The 25,907-nt window shown below is 38.9% G+C and overlaps 1 protein-coding gene and 2 long non-coding RNA genes across 7 annotated transcripts in view; all 3 read right to left on the minus strand.

Moving 5' to 3' along the window:
- The window catches only part of ZFAND3 (zinc finger AN1-type containing 3), a 335,788-nt gene that overhangs the window by 255,937 nt on the left and 53,944 nt on the right, over positions 1-25,907 (minus strand). Inside the window, exon 1 of one of the 5 annotated variants that reach the window (XM_078000055.1) lies at positions 4,401-4,448. The exons of the other annotated variants lie outside the window; for them this stretch is intronic. The gene's annotated coding sequence lies outside the window, so the exon portion shown is untranslated. Of the gene's footprint in view, positions 1-4,400; positions 4,449-25,907 lie in introns of those variants that run through there. 5 annotated transcript variants of the gene reach the window in all.
- Positions 5,626-8,725, minus strand: LOC144340379 (uncharacterized). Its single transcript, XR_013416445.1, has 2 exons — positions 7,020-8,725; positions 5,626-6,580 (listed from the first exon to the last, which is right to left on the minus strand). It is a non-coding gene; the product is annotated as an uncharacterized LOC144340379 (long non-coding RNA).
- Positions 11,583-25,907, minus strand: part of LOC144340373 (uncharacterized) — a 52,207-nt gene continuing 37,882 nt past the window's right edge. Inside the window, exons 2-3 of the long non-coding RNA XR_013416439.1 lie at positions 12,625-14,244; positions 11,583-12,408 (exon numbers count right to left, since the gene is read on the minus strand). This is a non-coding gene — a long non-coding RNA (uncharacterized LOC144340373). The remainder of the gene's footprint in view (positions 12,409-12,624; positions 14,245-25,907) is intronic.

Raw genomic sequence — 25,907 nt, forward strand, 5'->3', positions numbered from 1 at the left:
CAAATTCAAAATATAAAACAATAAAACTAGAAGAATGAACTCAAGAGTGTCTTTTTTAACTCTGTAATAGGAAAAGATATCTTAAAACACAAAGAATCCTGACCACATAAAACAATGATAGATACTACTGCATTAAAACTGAGAACTTCTGTTCATCAAAAGATAACACTAAGGGAATAAAAAAGTCAACCACAGATTGGGAGAAGATAGCTGCAATACACACATATGGGGTGTGTGTCTGGGTATTTGTGTAAAATAAAGAACTATAAATCAATAAGAAGACTGACTCCCAATTTATTTATTTATTTTGTGTGTTTTTGCTATTCTTTTCTGACTGCTTGCTGACTGTTGACTCCCAATTTAAATTGGACAAAAGATTTGAACAAGTACTTCAAAAATGCAGACATCTATGTGGTCAATAAAAAAATGGAAAACAGTTCAACATTCGTAGACATCTGACAATGCAAATTAAAATTAAAATGCCACACCAATATAACTCCACCAGAGGCTAGAAGACTGAAAATATCCAAGTTCTGGCAAAGTTGTGGAACACTGAAATACTAATACACTGATGCTGCGAGAGTAAACTCGTATAGCCACTACCGCAAAAGCTTAGCATAGATAACCTCTGACTCACCGATTCCCTCTCATCTATATGCTCTTGAAATACGAGGCTGAATTTCTTCCAAGAGACATATAAAGCAACATTCACAGCAGCATTATTCCTAACAAAGACTGAAGATAACCCAATGTCTACCCACAAGTGAATAAATCCATAAACTGTTCTGTAGTCACACAATGGGATGAGAATTACTACCATAAGCAACAACAAAGATGAACCTTACAGACATAATGTTGAGCAAAACACATGAAGAAGTGCCTATGATTCTAGTTACATGATGTTTAAAACAGGTAAAACTAAAAGTACAGTGACAGAAATCAAAATAATAGTCATGTACAGACAAGGCTTTAACTAGAATAGGGCAAGAAGGAGCCTAGAGGTGTAAAAGAAATATTCTTTACCTTGCTCTAGCTGCTGATTACACAAATATAGACATATACAGATAGAAATATACATCTATGAAAATTCATTACATTGTAAATTTAACATCATATATGTTATTATATGTAAGTCATATCTAAATTTAAAAAGAGGATATTATCAACAATATCATGTTAATAAATTTTAAATTTTAAACTTCTAGGGAACAAAACTTACCAAAATAAAAAAGAATAAACAAAATCTAACCAATCCTACAATGAAGAAGAAAATAAATCCATAATTTAAAACTTCATTAGAAATGAGGAAAACCTCAGTCTCAGTTGGCCTTACTGGCAATTTGTACAAAGAGTTAAGAAATAAATCCATCTTAAACACAGCAGGGCAAGAGAAGGAGCACTCATCCACTCACTTGATGAGACCAGCATAACCTTGATGACAAAACTCAGTAACGGCATTATAGGTATTTAAAACACACACACACACACACATGCACGCGCGCGCACACACACACACCAAAAAAAAAAAAAAACAGAAAGAAAGAAAAAGGGAAAAAAATTAAGAGACCAGGCTCATTCATGAACACAGATACAAAGAATGTAAATAAAATTTAGCAAACCAAAATGGGCAATAAAACACCGTGGTACAATAAAGTTGGGTTTTTTCATGGGAGTCCAAGGTTGATTTACCTCTTTCATGGGAGTCCAAGGTTGATCAAACATTTATGTAACAAGCCACATTAACAAAATAAAGGAGAAAAAACTTGAGCATCCAATGGATGGAGAAAAATAACTGGATAAAAATTAATATTCATCCACAGTTTTTTGTAAAAAAAAAAAAAAAAATCACAGGCAACAGAAGGAAACTAACTTTCAGAAAAAAAAGGATACTGTAAAAGAAAAAGAAAACAAGGTTTAAATAAAGCCAACATGGAACATCAAACCTAATGGTGAAAAGCTGAGAGCTTTCTGCTTCAAATCAGAAACAAAATAAGTATAACCATAACCATTATGATGACATCTGTAAATCTACTCAACGTGAAGAAGGACAAAGACTTCTGAAAATAACTAGCGGGAACAAATGCCATAGCTTACACAGGGCCTGGAATAGTGCCTGTTCCCATCAGTAAGAATGGAAAACCTCACAATTCATAGGACACAGGGTAGAGTGCTCAAAACGGTTTTGCCTCTGTAGTGGAGAAAATGAACCCCAGATTAAATGTTGATTTGGTACACCACAGCCTAACAAAACTTAGAAAGACATGAAATGACTGAACTCTGCCCAAGAAACTTAACAGCATGCCAAAATAAAGTCAGGAATATTTACAAGAATACAAAAGTATCTATTAAAACAAGGTAAAGTTCACAATCTCTGGTATACAATTTAAACTTTTAACTAGCATACAAAGCAGCACAAAATTATGACCAAGAGTGACAAGAAAAATCAACTCAATCTAAAGTGATCCAGAATTGAAACAGATGATAGAATCAGTAACCAAAGACATTAAAACAATAAATATAACTGTATTCCGTATGTTCATGGTTTTTGTACTAAATCAAAAAAAATAAAATTTAAAAAATTAAGTCTAGACTTACAAGATGGATGGATGGACGGATAGATAGATAGATAGAAAGACAGACAGACAAACAGACAGACAGACAGATAGATACATAGATAAAAAGAACCTCTGAGGCTGGAGAATCGCTTGAACCCAGAAGGTGGAGGTTGCAGTGGGCGGAGATTGCGTCACTGCACTCCAGCCTGGGCGACAAGGGCGAAACTCCGTCTCAAAGAAAAAAAAAGAAAAAGAACCTAATAGAACTCCTACAGATGTAAACTACACTGAGATGATAAATACACTGGATGAAATTAAGAGCAGATTAGGCACTGCAGAAGAAAAAGGGAACATGAAGACCTAGCAGTAAATAGTCACAGTAAAACAAGAGTAAAAAATGAAGAAAATAAAAAGGATGTATGAGTGAGGAAACTTTAAAAGGCTTAATATATGTATAACTGAGGTCTATGAAGAGGTAGAAGGGAGGCAAAAAAAATTTTGAAGACATAATGGCAGAAACGTTTAAAAACTGATTGGAAACATAAGCCCTTTGATCCAAAAATCTCAACAAAACTAAACACAAAAAATACAAAGAAAACTACACCAACACACATCATATAATAAAGCTGCTTAAAACCAGTGATAAAGACAAATTATTAAAAGCAGCCAGGAAAATCATATTATATATAAAGGAAAGAAGATAAGGACAGTGACAGATTTCTCATTAGAAATGTTGCATGCTAAAAGAGAGTAGGAGCAACATCTTTAGGATACTGAAAGAAAAATCCATCAACCTACAATTCTATCCTCAGCAAAAATACATTTGAAAAATGGAGAAATAAAGACATTTTCAAACATAAATGCTAAAGGAATTCCTCATGAGCAAATCTGCACCACGAGAAATATTAAAGCCGGGTGTGGTGGCTCCTGTCTATAATCCCAGCATTTTGGGAGGCTAAGGTAGGAGGAGTGCTTGAGGCCAGGAGTTTGAGACCAGCCTGGACAACAGAGAGAGATTCTGTCTCTACAAAAAATTTAAAAATAAAAAAATTAGCGAGGCATGGTGGCACACATCTACTAAGTCCTAGCTACTCTGGAGGTTGAGGTGGGAGGATCACTGGAGCCCAGGAGTTCCAGGTTACAATAAGCCATGATCACACAACTGCATTCCAACCTAGGCAACAGACTTAAAAAAAAAAAAAAAAGAAGAAGAAGGAAAGGAAAGGAAAAGGAAAAGGAAAGGGAAGGGGAAAGGGAAGGGGAAAGGGAAGGAGAAAGGAAAGGGGAAAGGGAAGGAGAAAGGAAAGGGGAAAGGAAAAAGGAAAGGGAAAAGGAAAAAGGAAAGGGAAAAGGAAAGGGGAAAGGAAAAAGGAAAGGGGAAAGGAAAAAGGAAAGGGGAAAGGAAAAAGGAAAGGAAAAAGGAAATGGGAAAGGAAAAAGGAAAGGGGAAAGGAAAAAAGAAAGGGAAAAGGAAAGGAAAAAGGAAAGGAAACGTAAGATTTCAAGGAGCAGGAAAATTATACGAAATGGAAATATGGACCTACACAAAGAAATGAGCACAAGTAAACAGACTTTTCTAATTATTCCTATCTCCTTAAAAGACAACTGCTTTATTTTTTCGAGGCACGGTCTGTTGCCCAGGCTGGAATGCGGTGGTACTATCTCAGCTCACTGCAACCTCTGCATCCTGGGCTCAAGCAATCCTCCCACTTCAGCCTCCTGAGTAGCTGAAACTATAGGCACCAGCCACCATGCCCAGCTAATTTTCTGTATTTTTGTAGAGATGAGGTTTCACCATGTTGCCCAGGCAGCTCTTGAACTCCTGGACTCAAGGGATCCACTCACCTCAGCCTCCAGTGCTGGGATTACAGGTGTCAGCCACGGCGCCCAGCCTAAGACAAATGTTTAAAGCAAAATTAATAACAGTGTAGTATGGTATTATAACATATGGAGAAGTGAAAGTGCATGACAACAATAACACAAAGTTGAAGAGACAGAAGGTCCTGGGCCGGGAGCGGTGGCTCACGCCTGTAATCCCAGCACTTTGGGAGGCCGAGGCAGGTGGATCACCTGAGGTCAGGAGTTTGAGACCAGCCTGGCCAACATGATGAAACCCTGTCTCTACTAAAAATACAAAAATCAGCTGGGCATTGTGGCATGTGCCTGCAATCCCAGCTACTTAGGAGCCTGAGGCAGGAGAATCGCTAGAACCCAGGAGGCGGAGGTTGCAGTGAGCAAAGATCGTGCCACTGCACTCCAGCCTGGGCAACAGAGCAAGACTCAGCCTCCAAAAAAAAAAAAAAACAGTCCTGAAATTGTATAGTATCACTTGAAGGCAGACTGTCATAAGTGAAAGATAAAAGTAACCACTAAAATAACACAGTTAAAAAGTAATACCTAGAAGTCTTTTATCAGATTGAGGAAGTTCCATTCGATTCATAGTTTGTTGAATGCTTTTATCAAAAAAGTGTTGAGTTTTATCAAATGCTTTTTCTGCCTCCATTGAAATGATGATATAATTTGTTTTTCATTCTGTTCATGTATTACATTAATTGATTTTCAGATGTTAAACCAACCTTATATTCCCGAGATTATCCCACTTAGTCATGGGAAACAATTCTTTTTATGCCTCACTGATTTGGTTTACTAGCATTTTGTTAAGGATTTTGGCATACATATTCATAACAGATATTGGAATGTGGTTATGATACTTTTGGTCTTGGTATTTGGGTATTAACGGCCTCATAAGTTGGGAAGTGCTTACTCCTAAACGTGTGTGTGTGTGTGTGTGTGTGTGTGTGTGTGTGTGTGTGTGTGTAGAACTGGTATCAATTCTTTAAATGTTTGGTAGAATTCCTCAGAATTCCATCTAGAGCTAAGTTTTTCTTTACGGGTAGCTTTTTAATTACTGAATCAATCTCTGCACTTGTTATGGGCCGATTCTAATTTTCTTGTACTTCTGTCTGTTTCAGAAGTTTAGAGTCTAAGAACTTAACGCATTTCATCTAAGTTATCTAATTAATCTGTTGGTGTACAATTTGTTCTTAGTATTCTTTTACCATTCTTTGTATTTCTGTAAGGTCAATAGTAGTGTCTCCTCTTTCATTTTTAATTCTGTTAATTGAGTCTCGCTTTGTATCTTGTTCAATCTACATAAATGCTTGTCAATTTTGTTGCTCTTTCCTAAGAACCAGCTTTTGATTTCGTTGATTTACTGTTATTTTTCCATTCTCTATTAATTTCTGCTCTAGTCTTTATTTTTGTTCTTTCTGTTTGCTTTAGGTTTTGCTTGCTCTTCTTTTTCTAGTGTCTTAAGGTAGAAAGACAGGGTATTGATTTGAGATCTTTCTTCCCTCTAACATAAGCATTTACAGCTGTAAATTTATCTGTAAGTACTACCTAAGCTCCATCCAATACTTTTTAAAAAAAAAAATTTAAGAGGATCTCACTCACTATATCGCTTGCCCAGGCTGGCCTCAAATTCCTGGGCTCAAGGGATCCTCCCACCTCAGCTTCCCAAGTAGCTGGGACTACAGGCACGTGCTACCACACCCTGCTCATCCTATACATTTTGATATGCTATGTCTTCATTTGAATTCATCTGAAAGCATTTTCTGATTTCTTTGACCAGTTAGTTGTTTAAGTGTGTGTTGTAATTTCCACGTATTTGAGTTTCCCAAATTTCTTTCTACTACCGATTTCTAATTTCATCCCATATGGTCAGAGAAAATGATGTGTATTATTTCTATCCTTTTAAACTTATTAAGGTTTATTTTATGGCCTACTACATTGTCTATACTGGAGACTGTCCCATGTGCCTGTAAGAATAATGTATACTTTGGCCAGGCACAGTGGCTCACGCCTGTAATCTCAGCACTCTGGGAGGGCGAGGCGAGTGGATTGCCTAAACTCAGTCAAGGGTTGGAGACTAGCCTGGGCAACACAGTGAAACCCCATCTCTGCTAAAATACAAAAAAATAGCAGTGTATGGCAGCATGCACCTATAATGCCAACTACTCGGGAGGCTGAGACATGAGAATCACTTGAATCTGGGAGGCAGAGGTTGCAGTGAGCCAAGATCCACCACTGCACTCCAGCAAAATCCACCACTGCACTCCAGCCTGAGCAACAGAGCGAGACTCGGTCTCAAAAACAAGAAAGAATAATGTATATACTTTGTTGTTACGTGAAATGTGCTATAAATGTATTAGCTCTAGCTGCTTAAACAGTATTATGCAAGTCTTCTATTTCCCTCTTTATCTTCTGTCTAGTTGTTCTATTATTTATTTACTTAATTTAGCCCAGGCTGGAGTGCAGAAGTGGTGTGATCTTGGCTCACTGCAACCTCCACCTCCCAGATTCAAGTGATTATCCTGCCTCAGCCTCCCAAGTAGCTAGGATTACAGGCATGGCATGCACTGCCACACTCGGCTAATTTTTGTCTCTTAAAAGTGGGGGGGGCACTGAAATCTCCAACTATTTGTCAAATTATCCATTTCTGTACGTTTTGCTTCATGTATTTTGGTGCTCTATGTTGAAACAACCAAAATGCCCATCAACCAATGAATGACTAAACAAAAAATGGTAACAACCATATAATGGAATTATGTTGAGCCATCAAATGGAGAGCAGCACTGATATGATGCAGGTTACAACACAGATGAACCTAGAAAACATTATACTAAGTTAAAGAAGCAAGGCACAAAAGACCACATATTGTATGATTCCATTTATATGAAATGTCCCAAAGAAGGAAATTTTAGACAGCAAGTGGATATGAGGACTCTGGGTTTGGGGGATAGAGAAGTGATAGCTAAAACATACAGGGTTGTTGTGAGTGTGTGGTGATGAAAACATTTAGTTACTATAACACTTTGACTATTTTCCAGAGTTTTGATAAAGTTGATTCTAACAGTTTCTGCTCATCTTCCGATGTTTCTGTAAAGAGATTAGTGTGTTTGGAGCTGCCTGCTCTGCCATTTGGCTGAAGTCACTTTAAACATACTGAAAACTAGGATGAATTGTCAAGATAGTTTAAACTGTTTCAAAATAAAAACTGAATTTAGAATAACTACTGCTGTTCTATATGTTGATATTCAAATCTCTATCAAGAACTCTGCAATACCAGGACTGTGTGCTTATCCTGAAATAAACTGATAAAGCAATGTGGTTTTGTGAATTAGCAACAATTATAACTAATCCAATAGTGTTAGTTTGGCCATACTTCAGATACTTTGAGTACTTTTTAATATGTTTACTCCATAAAACTTACTATTAATAATATCCACTATATATTTGTGAAATTGTTTAGAGTATTAACTTTATCTGCACAACCCAGTGAGGTAGAACAATACAGATCAGGTGTTACAGAAAAGGCAACCACATCTCAAAGAAATAAAGGGCTTCTTCGCAGCCATTCAGATAGCAACAGTGTCAGAACAAGAGAGCTGAGGGCTTCTGGCTCTCAGGTTCACAGACTTTCCATTCAACCAGCAATCTCTCTATTGAGATCCAAATGTCCAAATACCAGCAATCGGGGATCACTCACGTAAGCATCTCAAATCTGATAATAGTCAACACAATAGGGACTGAAACTGAAGTGCTATTTACTTAAAAACACAAAATTAGACAAACTGTTAACTGGGAAAGGATTTATAAGCATACATGTATAAACTTATCATTCAAAATTGTTAATTTCAGAATATTCCAGCAAAGCAATGCTTGTATGTGTTGTCAGCTAGGATATGAACAGAGAAGGAACCATAGGACTCATGCTGTTACGAGCAGCTACATGTCCTTTTTTAAAATACCTGTTTTTTCTTCCTATCTAAAAGTAAGAATTGAGTGCTAAATGCAAGCAGTAACAAAATACAAAGCCTAGTTGCTCAAATGCAATGTCATGAGAAGTACCCTGAAGATGATGGATGGAACATGTCTTAACATGCCAAATTATTTTACTTTTCTAACACACTTGCAAAAATAATCAGAAACAATAAATCGTTGCTTAAAATATATATTATGTAGCTTCTAAAAATGAAACACATTTGAAAGTCCTAATAATATACATTACACAATAAAGATTATATCAGTAACAATAATAATGTTCTATTGTTTCAAAGTGCCTGGCAGCTATTAAACCATGGCTCAAATCAGATACTCTAGCTAGTAGCCAAGTACAGCAATGCCCAATGGCACATTCCAGACTCACCAATAGGAGTCATAGTTCAGTATCAAGGACACTGGGTCTCACAGGCTAATGCATTTACTATTTTCCTATCAACTTTGTATGCCTTTCTTAACTATAACACAAATAAACAAGTTATTAAATTCAATGGGTAAGACACTCTGACCTCTCTTGTCATTGTGGCAGTTAATACTTGGTAACATACCTAGCTATTACTCTATCCTCCTCACTAATAAAATCCCCATTTTCTTCCGGTGGCCCCAGACACAGTGCCAAGGGAGGAATCAAAATTGGTGTAAGCCAATATAGCAATCCATTATTCCTTTTGGCACACAACTGATGTAGATGTGGCTATGTGACCCAGATCTGGCAAATAACATGTAAAGGGAAGTTTTCTGGGAGTCGGAAGTTGGCAAAGTGGCAGATGAGTCACTGGGGAAAGTTTTGTTCCTCATTAATATAGAAAAGAGAAAAAAAGGAAAGCTCCCTTTTTTCCTCCTTCTTCCTTCTGGCTTTGGATGTCCTCATTTGAGAAGGGCATGCTCAGAGGTGTTGTGGTCATTTTTTAACCACATGATGGAGAAAGATAAGCAAATTGCAGAGCTGCTGAACCCAACCTGGAACCACCAAATCCAGACTTCTTGTTAAGTGAAATAATAATTGTGTAGTTTATGTTTGTGTTACTCAAAAGATGGCCCATAGACTACTGCTAGCCTGCAAAAAAGGTTTGCTTCCAGTCCACAGTGGGATAAATACAGGAACAGAGAGCAAACATTTAGAAACTTTATAGTATTTTATATTGCTGCAGCATTTTTATTGTATTTACAAAATATAAGTTTGCCCTTAATTTTTTTTAAAAAGGTCAATTACCATACAGTAGAAATAGCATTTTTTAGGCCACTTTCAGTTGGGTAGTAAGTCTCTTGCAGCCAAAAAATCCAAAGTCTCAGCAACATCAAAGAGAAAGAAATCTATACAAGTCTTCTTATATCCTCACCCATTTTAAGGGTAACTTTTCTGCAAACAGTAAAACACATTCAGGGAAATTAAACAAAAATATAAACTAACGTGATCTGGAAAATGGGATTTTGGTTTCCTGTCTAATCACAAGGATCCCAGAGCACTGTGGGAAAAAAGAAAAGGGATATACAATCCAACGCATATACAATTTCACATAATTTGGATTGCATATACACTCCAAATTACGTGAAAAAATTAAGCTCTAAAAGAATAAAGCATAAATGATTGAACCATTATGTATTCCTACTGATAATGCCATCATTATGCAACTACATTTCAGATGTTAATTCTCTTTAGAATATTATCTGACTTCATTAAACTACTTCAGAGCTAAGTCAAGCTCATCTATTACAGTATCAAAGACTGAGCTACGTGACATTGAAACTTGCAAGTCTGGTTTTAATGACATTCAAATGATGCACAATGAGAAACTTTTTACTCATACATTGAAACTTACTTTTCTAATCAAACCTGCAAAAATTTTAACCATACTCTAATACAGAGAAGCCGTAACATACATACAAAAAAATTTATAGCTGTAGACGTAGGTACTTACCAGAAAGATGTAACACAATTAAGAAAAAAATCCTTAGCTTACAGTTCCCCTTACAGTTGTTCTCTTTTTTTCTACTTAGTAAATGAAGAAAATGCTCAGGAAGAAGAGCCTACAAATACCTTCTTAGTATAGTCAAAAATGACAGATAGATGAGAACATACAAGTCAAAATCTCAACACAATGAAAAGCCCAACTGCACTTGAGACAGCATGACTTTGTAAATGTGTTTGCCAAGGCCATTTGTTTTCCAAAAGGCTATATGTTAATTTCTCAAAGAATAAACCGTATTCCTCCTTCTACAATCAGGGGCTAAGAGAACTTCTCCAGAAATTACATATATGGTAGTTAACAAACATCTTCACAGCTTAATTAGATTAACTCTTGTTGGTTAAATGCTTACCACTACATAAAATAATCATTTAACAGATAAGATGCATATATGGTATATTTACGACAGTTGCATCTAGCACCAAACCAAAGTTTCCCGATCTAAATAGAAGCAAAACTAAAATACAATTTTATATTTGTATCGGTCTTAGCCTAGATAAGATTCTTCCCATCAGGGAATACAATTCAAGGTGGATTTTTTTCTTTTTATCACAAGTTAATTCCCAACATCATAAGTTCTGATTTGATTATGACTTTCCTCATAACATACATTAAGGTTACCTAACTTGTTTCAAATATATTTATTTTAACAATTTTGATATAAAGCAAATGCTTTAGTTGGTACAAAGTACTAATGATTTTCATTTTTAAAAAGAAAGTCAAGATTATTACATATTTAATACACATTCTTACATATGCCAAGAACAATAAATGCATTTCTTTTAAACTGAGAAGTAACTCTGATGTGTTTCTACAAGAGAATTACTTCCATTTCTCTGTAATTTCACTGCTTTCAAATCCAAGAGCAAAATTTATACCTAGAATGACATTCAAAAGAAAAGCCAAAGGGGCTTTTATTCATTATATCACAACACTTCTTACTTCATTAAAACATTTTTTATGCTTGATAATTTTCAGATTGATAATACGTTACCAGATTAAGGAATAGGAGCATGATATACAACAATATACAACTAACAGTTTTTGGTTCTTTTTTTGAGACAGGGTCTCTCACTCTGTCACCCAGGCTGGGGTGCAGTGTATGTGATGTCAGCTCACTGCAGCCTCTATCTCCCAAGGTCAAGCAATTCGCATGCCTCAGCCTCCTGAGTAGCTGTGATTACAGGCGTGTGCTACCACATCTGGCTAATCTGGGGTGTTTTTTTTTGTTTTTTTAGTAGAGACTGGGTTTTGCCATGTTGGCCAACCTAGTCTTGAATCCCTGGCCTCAAGTGATCCACCCACCTTGGCCTCCCAAAGTACCAGGATTACAGGCATGAATCACTACGTCCAGACAATTAATAGCTTCTTAATTACAAAATCCAAAACATGGAATTCTCACTTGTAGCATATGCATGGATACTCATGCACATGTACCTTAGTACCTTCTTAAGCTTTAAAAGGTAATAGCTTTACTGAGCAAGAGTGCTGAAGAGATCAATGTGGAATCAAGGGTCCTTTCCATTATACGACTATAGAAAATCTCCTGTGATTAGAAATCACTACTTCCTACCCAAACAACTTGTGCTATTTTAAGATTCAGCCTTTCAAACCAACTAGGCTTATGTTCTAACAAATCATATCTAAATTCCTAATTGTACACACAAAAAACTGAGGCCCAGAGATGCACAAGTGATTTATCTAAGATCACATTACTGAATTTAAACTTACCATTGGTTTGCTTGCCATTAAGTTTGGTTGTAGTAATCAATCAAGGTTGAATAAAAACATATTCTTCCAACTCTTTTTTTTCTGAGACAGAGTCTCGCTCTATCACCTAGGCTGGAGTGCGGTGGCACAATTTCGGCTCACTGCAACCTCCGCCTCCTTGGTTAAAGCAATTCTCCTGCCGCAGTCTCCTGAATAGCCAGGACTACGGGCACCTGCCTCCATGCCCAGTTGATTCTTGTATTTTTAGTAGAGATGGGGTTTCACCATTTTGGCCAGGTTGGTCTCGAACTCCTGACCTCAAGTGATCCACCCACCTCAGCCTCCCAAAGTGTTGGGATTACTGACATTAAGCCACTGCGCCTGGCCTCTTCAAACTTAAAACAGTTGTTCAGTTGCTTCTGCTCAGAAGTATACTGACTTCTGGCTGGGCTCACACCTGTAATCCCAGTACTTTGGGAGGCTGAGGCAGGAGGATCACTTGAGCCTAGGAGTTGAAGAAGTATACTGACTTTTTCCACCCCTCTGCCCACCCAAACAAACTGCATGCCCAATTAAGTGCTGTCTTTTAAAGCAGTAATCTCAAGGAAATTATTCTGGACATCAACGCCATTACTCAAATAAGGTTGAAATTCTTCAGAACTGTCTTCAGATCTACATTTATTTTTACTTATTTATTTTGAGACAGAGTCTTGCTCTGTCAGCCAGGCTGGAGTGCAATGGCACGATCTCAGCTCACTGCAAACTCTGCCTCCCAGGCTCAAGCAATTCTCCTGCCTCAGCCTCCCAAGTAGCTGGGATTACAGGCGTATGCTAACACACCCAGCTAATTTTTGTATTTTTAGTAGAGACGGGGTTTCACCATGTTGGCCAGGCTGGTCTCGAACTCCTGACCTCAGGTAATCTGCCCGCCTCAGCCTCCCAAAGTGCTGGGGTTACAGACGTGAGCCACCACGCCTAGCCCAGATCTACATTTATAAACCATAAAAGGGAATTAATATATGTGAAGGTAAACTACAAACCAGGCACTGAGTCTCTTATCTCTTATACCAATCCTATAAAGTAGATATGCTTTTGATTTTAGGGATGAGGAAACCAAGGTCATACAATTCTTATGACTCCAAATCTCTGGAAATATTCTTTTCATTGCTCTGTACAGTCACCTCAGTGAAGACCTTTAGTATCCTTCAAGCTGACAATTACCCACCCCTTTTTTCCCAATCTTGTCTCTAAAAAAACATGTTAATCATTTCTCCTACCCAAAGACATACACAAGCTCCAAAAGATGATTGACCACCAGAGATGTTCTTCAGTCCCTGAGTACAGATTCAAGAGGCCCCCAGACATTCTAAGCAATGATGGTCTGTTGGAAGAAAGAGGCTAGATTTCTGAAAACAATCATGTGGATGTCCATTATAAGAGCCTTGATAGATTTACTCATCTCAGAAATGGAATTTGAAGGTGGAGGGAAAATATAGATGAATTCAAAATTCCATCCCAAAAATTCACATGTGGATTTGGAAACTAGTCCTATGTGTCAAGGGCTGGAGTGACTGAAGTATGATAAATGTTCTCTATGTAACAGCAACTTGAGGAATCCACTGATAATTTTTCTTCTTCATTCACATCTCTCAGAAAAGTGTTCTGAGTGACATCACTGCATACCTGAAATGACTTTACAATCCAATGTGCTTGTTGGTAATCTTGCCCTCCCACTTCCCACTTGATATTTAGAGTAGCAGATAAATGACAAACGATTTTCATTTGGTCTTTTGGTCTAGAGTATTTCACTGGTATTTTGGTTTGGAGCTTGAAGCCACATTGGAATTACAGCCTAACAATCTCTCAAAAGACATGCAACCTTACCTGATGCAATTCGTTTTTGTTTTTTGTTTTTGTTTTTTGAGATGGAGTTTCGCTCTTTTTGCCCAGGCTGGAGTGCAATGGTGGGATCTCGGCTCACCGCAACCTCTGCCTCCCAGGTTCAAGCGATTCTGCTGCCTCAGCCTCCCAAGTAGCTGGGATTACAGGCATGCGCCACCACGCCTGGCTAATTCTGTATTTTTTAGTAAAGACAAGGTTTCTCCATGTTGTACAGGCTGGGCTCAAATTCTCAACCTCAGGTGGTCCGCCCACCTCGGCCTCCCAAAGTGCTGGGATTACAGGCGTAAGCCACTGCGTCCAGCCACCCTGATGTAATTCTTAATTCTCACTTTCCTGAATCAAGGTATATTTCATTTTCAATCACTTGTAAAGCCCTGATTAGTCTCTAACAATATCATAACCATTCCAATCTCCCACTTACATGTGATCAAGTTAAAAATCAATCTGTATTACAAAAGCCACACATACATCAGAATTCTAGATATCTTTCTCTACACAGGAGCTCTAGGGCCCTGGTAAAGCTCTCGGTCATCCAAATTTTCTCCACCAAGGATGACTATAATCTTGAGAAACTCTGGCTAAAGGTTCCCAGGCCTGGCGAATCTCCTGAACATACATAATGAACTAGTTGGGTGGATGGGAGAAAGGGAAATAGATAATGAAAAGGTATACATCAGGCTGGGTGAGGCGGCTCACTCCTGTAATCCCAGCACTTTGGGAGGCCGAGGCAGGTGGATCATGAGGTCAGGAGTTCAAGACCAGCCTGACCAAGATGGTGAAACCCCATCTCTACTAAAAATACAAAAATTATCCAGGCATGCTGGCAGGCACCTGTAATCCCAGCTACTCAGGAGGCTGAGGCAGAGAATGGCTTGAACCCAGGAGGCAGAGGTTGCAGTGAGCCGAGATTGTGCCACTGCACTCCAGCCTGGGCAACAGAGCAAGACTTCGTCTAAAAAAAAGAAAAGAAAAGGTATGCATCAGTTAGATACAGGGTAGATTTTTTTTTTTTTTTTTTTTTTTTGGAGACGGAGTCTTGCACTGTTGCTCAGGCTGGAGTGCAAGGGCGTGATCTTGGTTCACTGCAAGCTCCGCCTCCTGGGTTCACACCATTCTCTTGCCTCAGCCTCCCAAGCAGCTGGGACTACAGGCGCCCGCCACCACACCCAGCTAATTTTTTGTACTTTTTCAGTAGAGACGGGGTTTCACCATGTTAGCCAGGATGGTCTCAATCTCCTGACCTTGTGATTCGCCCGCCTCAGCCTCCCAGAGTTCTGGGAGTACAGGCATGAGCCACCGAGCCCAGCCGATATGGAGTAGATTTCTAAAGTCTTCGCTATTTAAAAATATCTGCAAACAAAACTCATTTGTAGTCTGGGTACTTTCTACACGTTCAACAGCAAAGGGTGGGGGGTGGGGGCCATCCAATATTAATTCTCTTTACTGTGACAAATAATACTGCTGGTATAAAAAGATAAAACTATCTTAGAATACTAAACTTACTCTCTGGATGTGCTTTGTACAAGCACGTGACTCATGTTATTGACTGTATTAACCAGGACTGTAAAATGTTTTAGTTTTGCTTGTGTTTTTGTTCAAAGAGAGTCTCACTCTGTCACCCAGGCTGTAGTACAGTAGTGTGATCATAGTTTACTGCAACCACAAACTCCTGGGCTCAAGGGATCTTTCCACTGTAGCCTCCCAAGTGGCTAGGACTACAGGTGTACAACTCTACACCCAGCTAATTATTTTTTTAATTTTTTTGTAGAGATGGGGTCTCACTATGTTGCCCAGGCTGGTCTTGAACTTCTGGCCTCAATTTATTCTCCTGCCTTGGCCTCTCAAAGTGCTGGGATTATAGGCATGAGACACTGCACCCAGGCTACATGTTTTAAATATATGGTTCTCTAGTACCATATACTGGATGGTACTAGAGAAGCATTAAGCAACCACTGGAATGTCCTGAGCAAGAGAAAATGTTTATGGGATAAACACAAAGAAATTCCAAAGTACCACAGTGAACAGACATAGAGACAAAGAGGATTTCTGTTAAGAAATGCCAAAAAGAAGTGGCCAGCTACTCCCTGTTCATTATCTTTCTATGCAGCCCAGACCAGGTAGTGGGCTAACCTAGTCCGGCCATGGCCCACATCTCTAATATCCAAAAGGGTGGAAGGGTGGGGGGCACAAACACTCCAAGCCAAACAAATGGGGGTGGCGGGGGTTGGGAGGGGCACAGACCACTGAGGTTGGCATTTCTCAATTATATGGGAATTACATTCGTTTCCTTCTCCAAGGGGGAAGTATAGCAGCAGTGTGTGTAGCAGGGACTAAACCCTAGGACTAATCCAGAAAAACATACCTTGCCAAGCAATCTTTTCAAGCATCAAAGGGACCCTAGGCCTGGGAGCCCTAACCTTAACAAGTATCCTATCCTTGGGCAAAGGAAGGAGGAAGAGAATGGGGGGGGGGGGGCAGGGAGACTATATCATGCTTCTGATTTGACTACTGCCCCCAAAATAAACAGAATCTGAAAAGCCTATGGGGAGGGGCTTCATGTGGTCCAACTCATACTGACAAGAAACAAATCATTACTAGTCATTTCTATTTCAGGGGAGGCTGGACTGCCTACATGGCAAACAAACAAAGAGTAATACTTTTACTAACACAAGGCCTACAGTTAAATCCCACCCCACTCCCACTCCAGCAACATGGCCACCCAACTGGACCACTGAAAAGAACCCTAATATCAGAGCGATCTTTGTACGAGACATAGAGAACCTGGAAAATTCAACATTGAACACATTCTGCTGCAAAATTAAATTGGCTATTAAGAAGTGAAAAGAACAAAATTGTCATGACACAGACGACATGCTGAGCTCTGCACCACTGACTTATAGTCTTCATGTGATTATACATAGATGTTTTTGAATTCATTGTACTTCTTACCGTATACTAGCATCCAAAGGAACGATTTTTTTTAACTACAAACGTTGAAATTCTAAATACAAACAGCATTCAACTCCACTCTTGCCTACCCCTATCCCTGAAGTCCAGCTCTCAACACTGAACTTTTCTTTCAAACCCTAAGGAGCAAGGAACAAAAATCTCTATGAAGGCCCCAAAGACTAAAAATTCTTATTTTTAGTGCTCTATTGTTATATTCAAAAACCCTATATAGCATGTACTTTTTGGCTAAGGAGATCTGAAAACAGAAAAGCCCCTGCAGCCCAGCTGTTTTCTTTTCTAATTAGTGAAAGAGGAACCTGTGGAGAGATTAAAGATTTAGCCTGCCCCAGAGCTAACAGCCTCCCCTCCAGCAGCAATCCTACCTCCTGCTGGCCTAAGCAGAAAGACAGAACAGACCATCAAATCTAGATCTCTGGCATTAATAATGACTGAGAGTCATGCCAGCCACCCACCTAGGTCTTTAATTTAAAGACTATCATAGGCTGGGCACAGTGGCTCATGCCTGTAATCCCAACACTTTGGGAGGCCGACGCAGGCGGATCACTGGAAGCCGGGAGTTCGAGATCAGGCTGGCCAACATAGGGAAAACCCATCTCTACTAAAAATACAAAAAGATTAAATAAAAAATTAGCCAGGCATGGTGGCGTGCACCTGTGGTCCCAGCTACTCCGGAGACTGAGGCAGGAGAATCGCTTGAACCCGGGAGGTGGAGGCTGCAATAAGCATAGATTGCACCACTGCACTCCAGCCTGGGCAACAGGGCAAGAATCCGCCTCAAAAAAACAAAAAACATAACTAAATAAAAATAAAGACTACCATAATCAGCCTTCCCTTGAAGAGTATTTTTTATGAGGTGCTAGCACACAACAGTAGGTGACTGAATCACGAACTTTTCAGAATATACACAATAGCACAGTAATTTGTGATTCAGAACTATACAACTTTAAAAAAACAACTTTCCATTATCAAATATATCCTTCATGAAAGATGTTTTGTCAAGTACAAAACAGACCTGAAACTAAGTTCTGAATAAATAGGCACTGTTTTCTCAAAACTTGTAATATACACTTTTTAACTCCTTTTTAAAAATTTGGTTCAGAAGGGCTATCTCACCCTGGAGGACTTTTCCAACTTGATCTTCAGATTCCAAGTGGCTCATTCTAGTTAACTTCAGGACATCTCTAGTGAAAGATTCTCACTGAACTCCCTCAGCAAGTTATTCCATTGTTTGACTGACTTCACTGTCAGGTAAAATTTTAGTATGAGATTAGAACATTTTTCTTTTTCAGTTCCAGAACAAAGTAATTTTTAGATCAAAAAGAATTGCTGCAACATCCCTGCTGACACAATAGGATAAAGCAAAGGAGAAAAGCACTGGTTAATACCATGCAGCTACTGGAGAGTTTATTTCTAAAGCTGTTAATACACTTTTGAAATATGAAGCTTAAAGTACCATGATAGCCAGAGTGTGTGTTTTTGTTGCTACATTTTTAAAATTAAGCCCTTTATTGGCTTTTTGTCCATTCACCTTTCTTTTAGTACTGAGAAAGAAGAAAAGAAAAACATTTCATGTTAGTAAATGCTTTATTGACCTCTTTTATCTGAACAAAAATGACCCATATCTCACAACCTCTAAAAGCTGGTGAATTTTTTAAGCCAAATATACAAAACATCACACAAAGATTTTGCTTTTAAGCCTTAGAATACAGCCAGGTGGTTAGTACTAATGGTTTGTCTCCATGCAGAGTCTATAACACAGCCCCTTCAAAAGTTCCAAGCCAACATCTTCATGCTATCCTGAAAATAATGCAGTATTTAGTTCAAAAGAAGTAAGTACCAGATATATCTGGTTTCAGTGTTACTCAGTATTTCATATCCTAACTCACATTCTGAAAGTTCTGTAACAGGCAGGACAATATCTTCTACCAATAATGAATTTACTATCATCCAGATTGAGAAAAAACATGCTCATTCATCCCAGTTGAATGCTCTTTTAAAATATTCGCCGAATACAGGCAAAATAAAGTTTCAGAAACACACTTTTAAGTACCTTTAATCACAGTTAATTCATTTAATTGGGTTCTAGTACACAGATATACCTATATATTTGTCAGTTACACAGAGAGAAAACTCCATTTTCATAGCCACAATAAATAATTAACCCAAGTATGCAAGTCCATGTGGGTATCAAGAATAACAAAGATGGCTCCATGCAATTTCCCCCCTTTCTAAAACCAATCTTCCCCTACCTACTCCCTGCACCACCCCACCCCACCCCACCCTCCAAAAACAACACTTCTGCATTTGGAATTAGGGGTAAAGCAGAAACCTGTTCTTGCCGGACCAAAGAAGTGATATATACAAAGCATCCCACCACACACAAAGATAGTTCTGAGCACGGTGGTCCCAACCTATTCTCTCACTCTATCCCACTCTCCAGTAATTTCTCCAAGGTATACTTTGTAAGGAACATAAAACCAACAGTTACACAGGTCACAGGGGTTTGGATGAAGAAAAATCAATTTACTCAGGCTAATATTCAACTACAAATGGGTTGGGGATAAGGGGTTCTTCCTCTGAGATTCCTGACTCCAGTTGTGACCAAGAAGGATATTTGACCCTGGCACAAGAATGCTAAATCAATCCAATCCAACTCTAGAATTAACTCACAGGGCTGGGAAAGGTTATCTGGAGCAGCTGACCTGTCCTGGAGTAAAAGACACTTTCCTAGCTACTTAAGAACTTCGGCCGGGCGTGGTGGCTCAAGCCTGTAATCCCAGCACTTTGGGAGGCCGAGACGGGCGGATGATGAGGTCAGGAGATCGAGACCATCCTGGCTCACATGGTGAAACCCCGTCTCTACTAAAAAATACAAAAAAAATAGCCGGGCGAGGTGGCGGGCGCCTGTAGTCCCAGCTACTCGGGAGGCTGAGGCAGGAGAATGGGGTAAACCTGGGAGGCGGAGCTTGCAGTGAGCTGAGATCCGGCCACTGCACTCCAGCCTGGGTGACAGAGCGAGACTCCGTCTCAAAAAAAAAAAAAAAAAAAAAAAGAACTTCACCAGGAACACGGAGATTGGGTGCCTATATAATAAATGACACAAAATTTTTCCCTCTCATTCCATCCTTGTGATTACTAAGTGTCTCTTCCTTGCCACTAAAAAACCTGATCAGCCAGACTAGGCTAGGACAAATCCTTTTCAGAAACTAAACTAATTCCCATCTAACAGCTTGAAGTTGTTTCACTTCTCCTATTTTCAAGAAACTACACAACCAGCAGGACAAACTGCCTCAGCCAGCAGTCCCAGGCAGAGGAGGAGGCTGTAGCTGCCCGTGGTGGGACTCCTGAGCCGCTCAGCCCCAGGGCACTGCTGTGGGGTGTTCAGGTCACAGGGGCAGGGCTATGCCAAGCGTGAGGGATCTAGGCCCTACCTCACCTCTCAGAGCTACATCAAGCACTGGGGAGCCTACAACACAACCCTCTCCTCAGCAGGGCGTTCAAGGCCTGACCTCGGCCTGCCTCTGTCTGTCCAAGCTCATTCAGGATAGGGCTCACACATAGTGCTGCATCAAGCCCCCTTCATCACTCCAGTGATCTGCCCTCAATCTGTCTCTCCCACTGTCCTACAGATAGTAATGGCAGTGAGCTCCTGGAGTGACTCAAGCTGAGCTGAATGACTGTGTGGAGAACCTCCATAAATCAAATAGGGATTGCATTGGATCGTACTTTCCATCCAGTGTCACAGGTTGTCCACATTTGTATGAGTTCTCACACAACTCTCACTGTATTGCAAATATGTTTCCAATCTGCCTACTTCTCTCCAACTACTGCTGTCACCAACTTTCTAGCCACCATCATCTCCGGCCTGGACTGATACAGTTGTTGTTCCTACCTCCCCTCTAAAATCTATTCTCCACAAAGCAGCCAGATTGATCTTTTTGCACTGTGTAAGTCTGATGAAGTCATTCCCTGCTTAAAACCCTCCAGTGTCTGATTCACTTAAAACAAAATTCAGACTTCTTAGCTTGACCAAGACTTTGGTTTGGCTCTCGCTTCATTCTCTCTCCGCATCTCCTCTCAATATCAGTAGTTCCCAGAAGAAGCTATTAATACATAGTACTTTGTAGTGTTTGGAACGCTAGCTTTGTTGTGAGCCTCCCTGGGTTTGAATCCCAGCCCTGCCACAAGTAAGCAATATCAAGCATGTAAAGTGCTTAACAAATTATGTTTACGCAGTAGATCCTCCTACCTCAGTAAGTGAAACAATCATCCACTGGACTGCTCAGTGCTCAAACTAGAAACCTGGGCATTATCTCTGACTCCTCTTCTTTCACCTCACATCCAGTTCATCACAAGGCTTACAAAAACATAGCCCCAAACTGAGTACTTCTCACCATCTCCTCTAATACTACTCTAATCCAAGCCACCATTATCTCACCTGGACTCCTGCTTTCTTCTCTGATACCCTTCAATTCTTTACATGGAAAAAATTAAAAAAAAAAAAAAAAAACTACACAACCTTGGAAACAATCAATTTCCATGATAATCTGAGGTTCACATTAAATATGTACCTCAGATAAGAGGTACAGGATAAGAAATGAGAAAGGTGCACTAAGGACTTTTTTGTCCTCACAAGGGTGGAAGAAATATGAACAAAGCAATGCTCCCAAAAAAGAAGTGGTATGATTTGTCCATAATCAGGATAAACAATAAATCACCCACCTTATTGATTCCCACTGGTGAAATAAATTTTAAAAATGTCACATGCATGTGTATGTAACTGAAGACCTATACAAAACCCTCCAGCCCTCCTTTCACATACATAAAGTACTTGCATAAATATACAAACATTAAAACCCAGGATCTATGTGTCACTCAAGGAAATGATTGTTGCAGGCACAGAACTAATAGATACATTTCCAGAGTCTCCACAGTGGACAAAGAATATCTTCAAAGCAAAAGAATTTGATAGCATAAAAACAACTAAACATCGAAAATAATCTCAATTAGCCAATGTATATGTATGTGTATTTTAATCTCAAGAGGCAAAAAGATCATGAGATGAGTGTCCCAAGCCAACAGGGTATAAACAATATTTTCCTATCAATATATGCAAAAGAGGCTTACTGCTCTTTCAACCACACTCCAAAATGTCCCTTGCCTCTCAAACAGCCTAAGACACACACCATGTCAGCCATTCTTTACAAGTTCTTAGAGAATGGATTGATATGAAAGACTGACCAGAGATAAAATTAACTATCTCATTACCTCTGACCATTTCAACTACATGAATAAATACAAGAACTGCTACAATGAGAACATATTCCAAATATGCAGCCTTTACAACAGTAGGGGCTCTTTCTTTGCTCTATTTTTTTCTATATTTTACTGGCAGTCAAGAAGTACCTTTACTTTAAAGCAAAAGTCTAAAAAGTAGACTTACCTGCTTTGCCATAATGCTGACTGAGATTATTTCACTTACCACTAACACGTAGGTAAGAAGTTCTATCACCTTTTTAGGAGCTACCAGTAACTCTACTTAACAGGAAATAATTAAGTTGTATCTATTGAAGTTGAAGGCAGAAACAAATCAGTGCCTACAGGATTCTAAAAGTTGTCAAAGGAATGAAAACAAAACATGGAATAGAAATTTGAACTGATTTCATTTCTGCTGTGCCCTCCCCATCAGAATATTAACTCGATTTAAAATAACCAATTTCCTTTATTTCCTGTTTCACCTTTTCCAATTTGTTACATATATTGAATCAGCAATTTTCCAAATTTTCAAACAGTAAAACTTTCTTTCAAATTAAACCTTACAAAAAACATGAATATAAAATTGAAAAAAAAAGTTATTTGAGGGTAAATATGTGTCCTAAGTTCAAATGTAAAACATTCACATATTATAAAGCAAATTACTGCTGGGCCTGTAATCTCCACATTTTGGGAGGCCAAGGCAAGAAAATCACTTGAGCCCAGAAGTCTGAGACCAGCCTGGGCAACATAGTAAGATTTCATCTTTACCAATAAAAAAATAAAATAAATGTAAAAAGTAGCCAGGCATGGTGGTGCATGCCTGAAGTTCCAGCTACTCGTGAGGCTGAGGCGGGAGGATCACTTGAGCAAAAGAGGTCAAGGCTGCAGTGAACTGTGATTGCACCACTGCACTCCACCCTGGGCAACATAGCGAGACCATCCTGACAACACAACGAGACCTCATCTCTATTTTAAAAAAAAAGAATCATATACAGAAATTAAATATTATACAAACAAGAACTAATATATAGATGACAACCAAGAAAATCTTGTTCACGAACGTAAGTTGCTGATAACAGATTTATCTTTATTTTAAATAGTTCACCTCAGAGTTTTGGGATGCTCTTTAAGTAGAGCAGGCCAAAAAAAAAAAAAAATCATTTACTTTTAAGATCTTCACAAAAATGAATTAACAGAACAGCAACAAATAACGCATTATTGGTAATCATATACTAAAATTAAGTTTATTTTTTTAAATAACATCTAAAATAACATTTTCATCAAATGCTTATAAAATCCTTAAAAGCATCTCTACAAAATGCTGAACAACTATTTCAAATCACTTTCTAAGCCTTCTTTTATTACACTGCAACTCCAATCCACTCCCAAAAATATATCTTAATTGGGGGGCCAGGAGGAGTCTATTATTTCTAAAATTAAAAATAACACAAAAATGGTATTTGAACCTGAATTGTAAATGTCTGAGAAGACATAATCCTATACTCAGGTATATCAGTATAAACTGCTGTCCTTCATATTCAAAAATGAAACTGATTATTGTTCTTCTGGTGTATGTGAAAGGTCCACAAGATTAGCCATCTCATTCAAAGATACATTTACACAGGCCTTTGGAGATAGTAAGATTTACAGGTATCACCTCTCCTACAATCAGATAAGCCAAGGGCTGACAAAGTACAGCCAGCTGGTAAAGTCCAGCCCTCTAGCCGTATTTTTCAGTCCCACAGTTAAGAAGGGTGTTACAGAGCCAGGCACAGTAGCTCACACCTGTAATACCAGCACTTTGGGAGGCTGAGGTGATAGGACTGCTTGAGTCCAGGAGTTCGAGACCAGCCTGGGCAACAAAACGAGCCCTCCATCTCTACAAAAAGGAAAAAAAAAAAAAAATGGTGTTATGGGTTGAATTGTGTCCCTCCCCTATCCTAAATCCCTGGCAACAAAAACAAGACATGTTGGAGACCTAACCCGCAATACTTCAGATGTGACCTTATTTGGCCATAGGGTCTTTACAGACGTAATCAGGTTAAAATGAGATCATCAGGGTGGGCCCTAATCCAATATGACTGGTGTCCTAGTAAAAAAGGGAAATTTGTATAGACAGATACATACGGAGGAAAGATTATGTGAACACACAGGGAGAAGATGGCCATCTACAAGCCAAGAGCCAAGAAGAAGGTCCTGGAAAAGATCCTTCCTTCGCAACCTAAGGAGGAACAACAACCCTGCCAACAAACCTTGATTTCAGACTTAACAGCCTTCAGAAAGAATCGTGAGACAATAAATTCCTGTTGCTTAAGACATCTAGTTTGCCATACTTTGTTACAGTAGCCCTGGCAGATGAATACAAATGGTTTCCACATTTTCAAGTGGTTGGAAAAAAAAATATGTTATTCTGAGACATGGAAATTATATGAAATTCAAATTTCAGTGTAGTTTTTCTAGAACACAGTCACATTTATTCCTTATTCCTTTATGTATTGCCTATAACAAACTGTTTTTGTGTTCACAATGCAGGGGTGAGTAGCTGCCAACAGAGAGCTTGTGGCCCACATAGCCTAAAATATGGCACTTTACAGAAAAGTTTGCCAATCTGAGAAAAACCACTGTTTTACAAAGCATCACACCTTATATTGTAGATGCTCCCCCTAAGAAGATCAATCTGTTATCATTTTCCATCTTTCAGCTGACCTTCACTATTCTGCTTTTCTTCTAAAAATTAGGTCAACAGACAATTTACATATTCCTGGACCATCAATTTGTTAAGTCCACTAATGTCAGCAAGAACTTATGTGACTGATAAAACTATATAAAACACCTCATACAACTCTCAATGATAGATCCAAGAATTACAACCACATAAATGATCCCAATAAAATTCAATAAGCTCTAGCAAGCAAGCAAACAAGTGATTATGTATGAATTAGGGCTATGTTTACCTTCTATTATAAAAATACCAATTTATTGACCAAACCCTGGTGGTAGCACACAGAAAGAATGATTAATTGTGTTTGCATTAACTCTTTAGGTTCCAATTTTTTTGGTTTTGTTTTGTTTTGAGACAGAGTCTCGCTCTGCCACCCAGGCTGGAATGCAGTGGCATGATCTTGGCTCACTGCAAGCTCCACCTCCTGGTTTCACGCCATTCTCCTGCCTCAGCCTCAGCCTCCTGAGTAGCTGGTACTACAGGCACCCGCCACCACGCCTGGCTAATTTTTTTGTTTTTTTTTTTTTTTTAGTAGAGACGGTGTTTCACCTTATTAGCCAGGATGGTCTCAATCTCCTGACCTCGTGATCTGCCCGCCTCAGCCTCCCAAAGCCCTGGGATTACAGGCATGAGCCACCACACCCAGCCCCAATTTTCTAAAAGCTAAAAACTCAATGTTTGTTAATGCAATGAAACAATTAAGTTCTGCCACATTAGCCAACAGTTTGGCAGCATGTACTAAGGTTGCAGAAGTGCATACATATATATACCAAAAGACACATAAAAGAATATTTAAGCAGTACTTTTTGGAACAGCTCCAGACTGGAAGTAATCCAAATGCCCATCAACAGTAGAAGGGATAAACTAATCACAGTAAATTCACACAATGAAATACTTTTCAGCAATGAGAATGAACAAATTACATGCAACACAGAATAACCTCATAAACACAAAGATGGAAGCCAAACAAAACGCAAAACCTAC

Source organism: Macaca mulatta, chromosome 4 (assembly GCF_049350105.2).
Source record: "Macaca mulatta isolate MMU2019108-1 chromosome 4, T2T-MMU8v2.0, whole genome shotgun sequence".
Classification (NCBI taxonomy): domain Eukaryota; kingdom Metazoa; phylum Chordata; class Mammalia; order Primates; family Cercopithecidae; genus Macaca; species Macaca mulatta.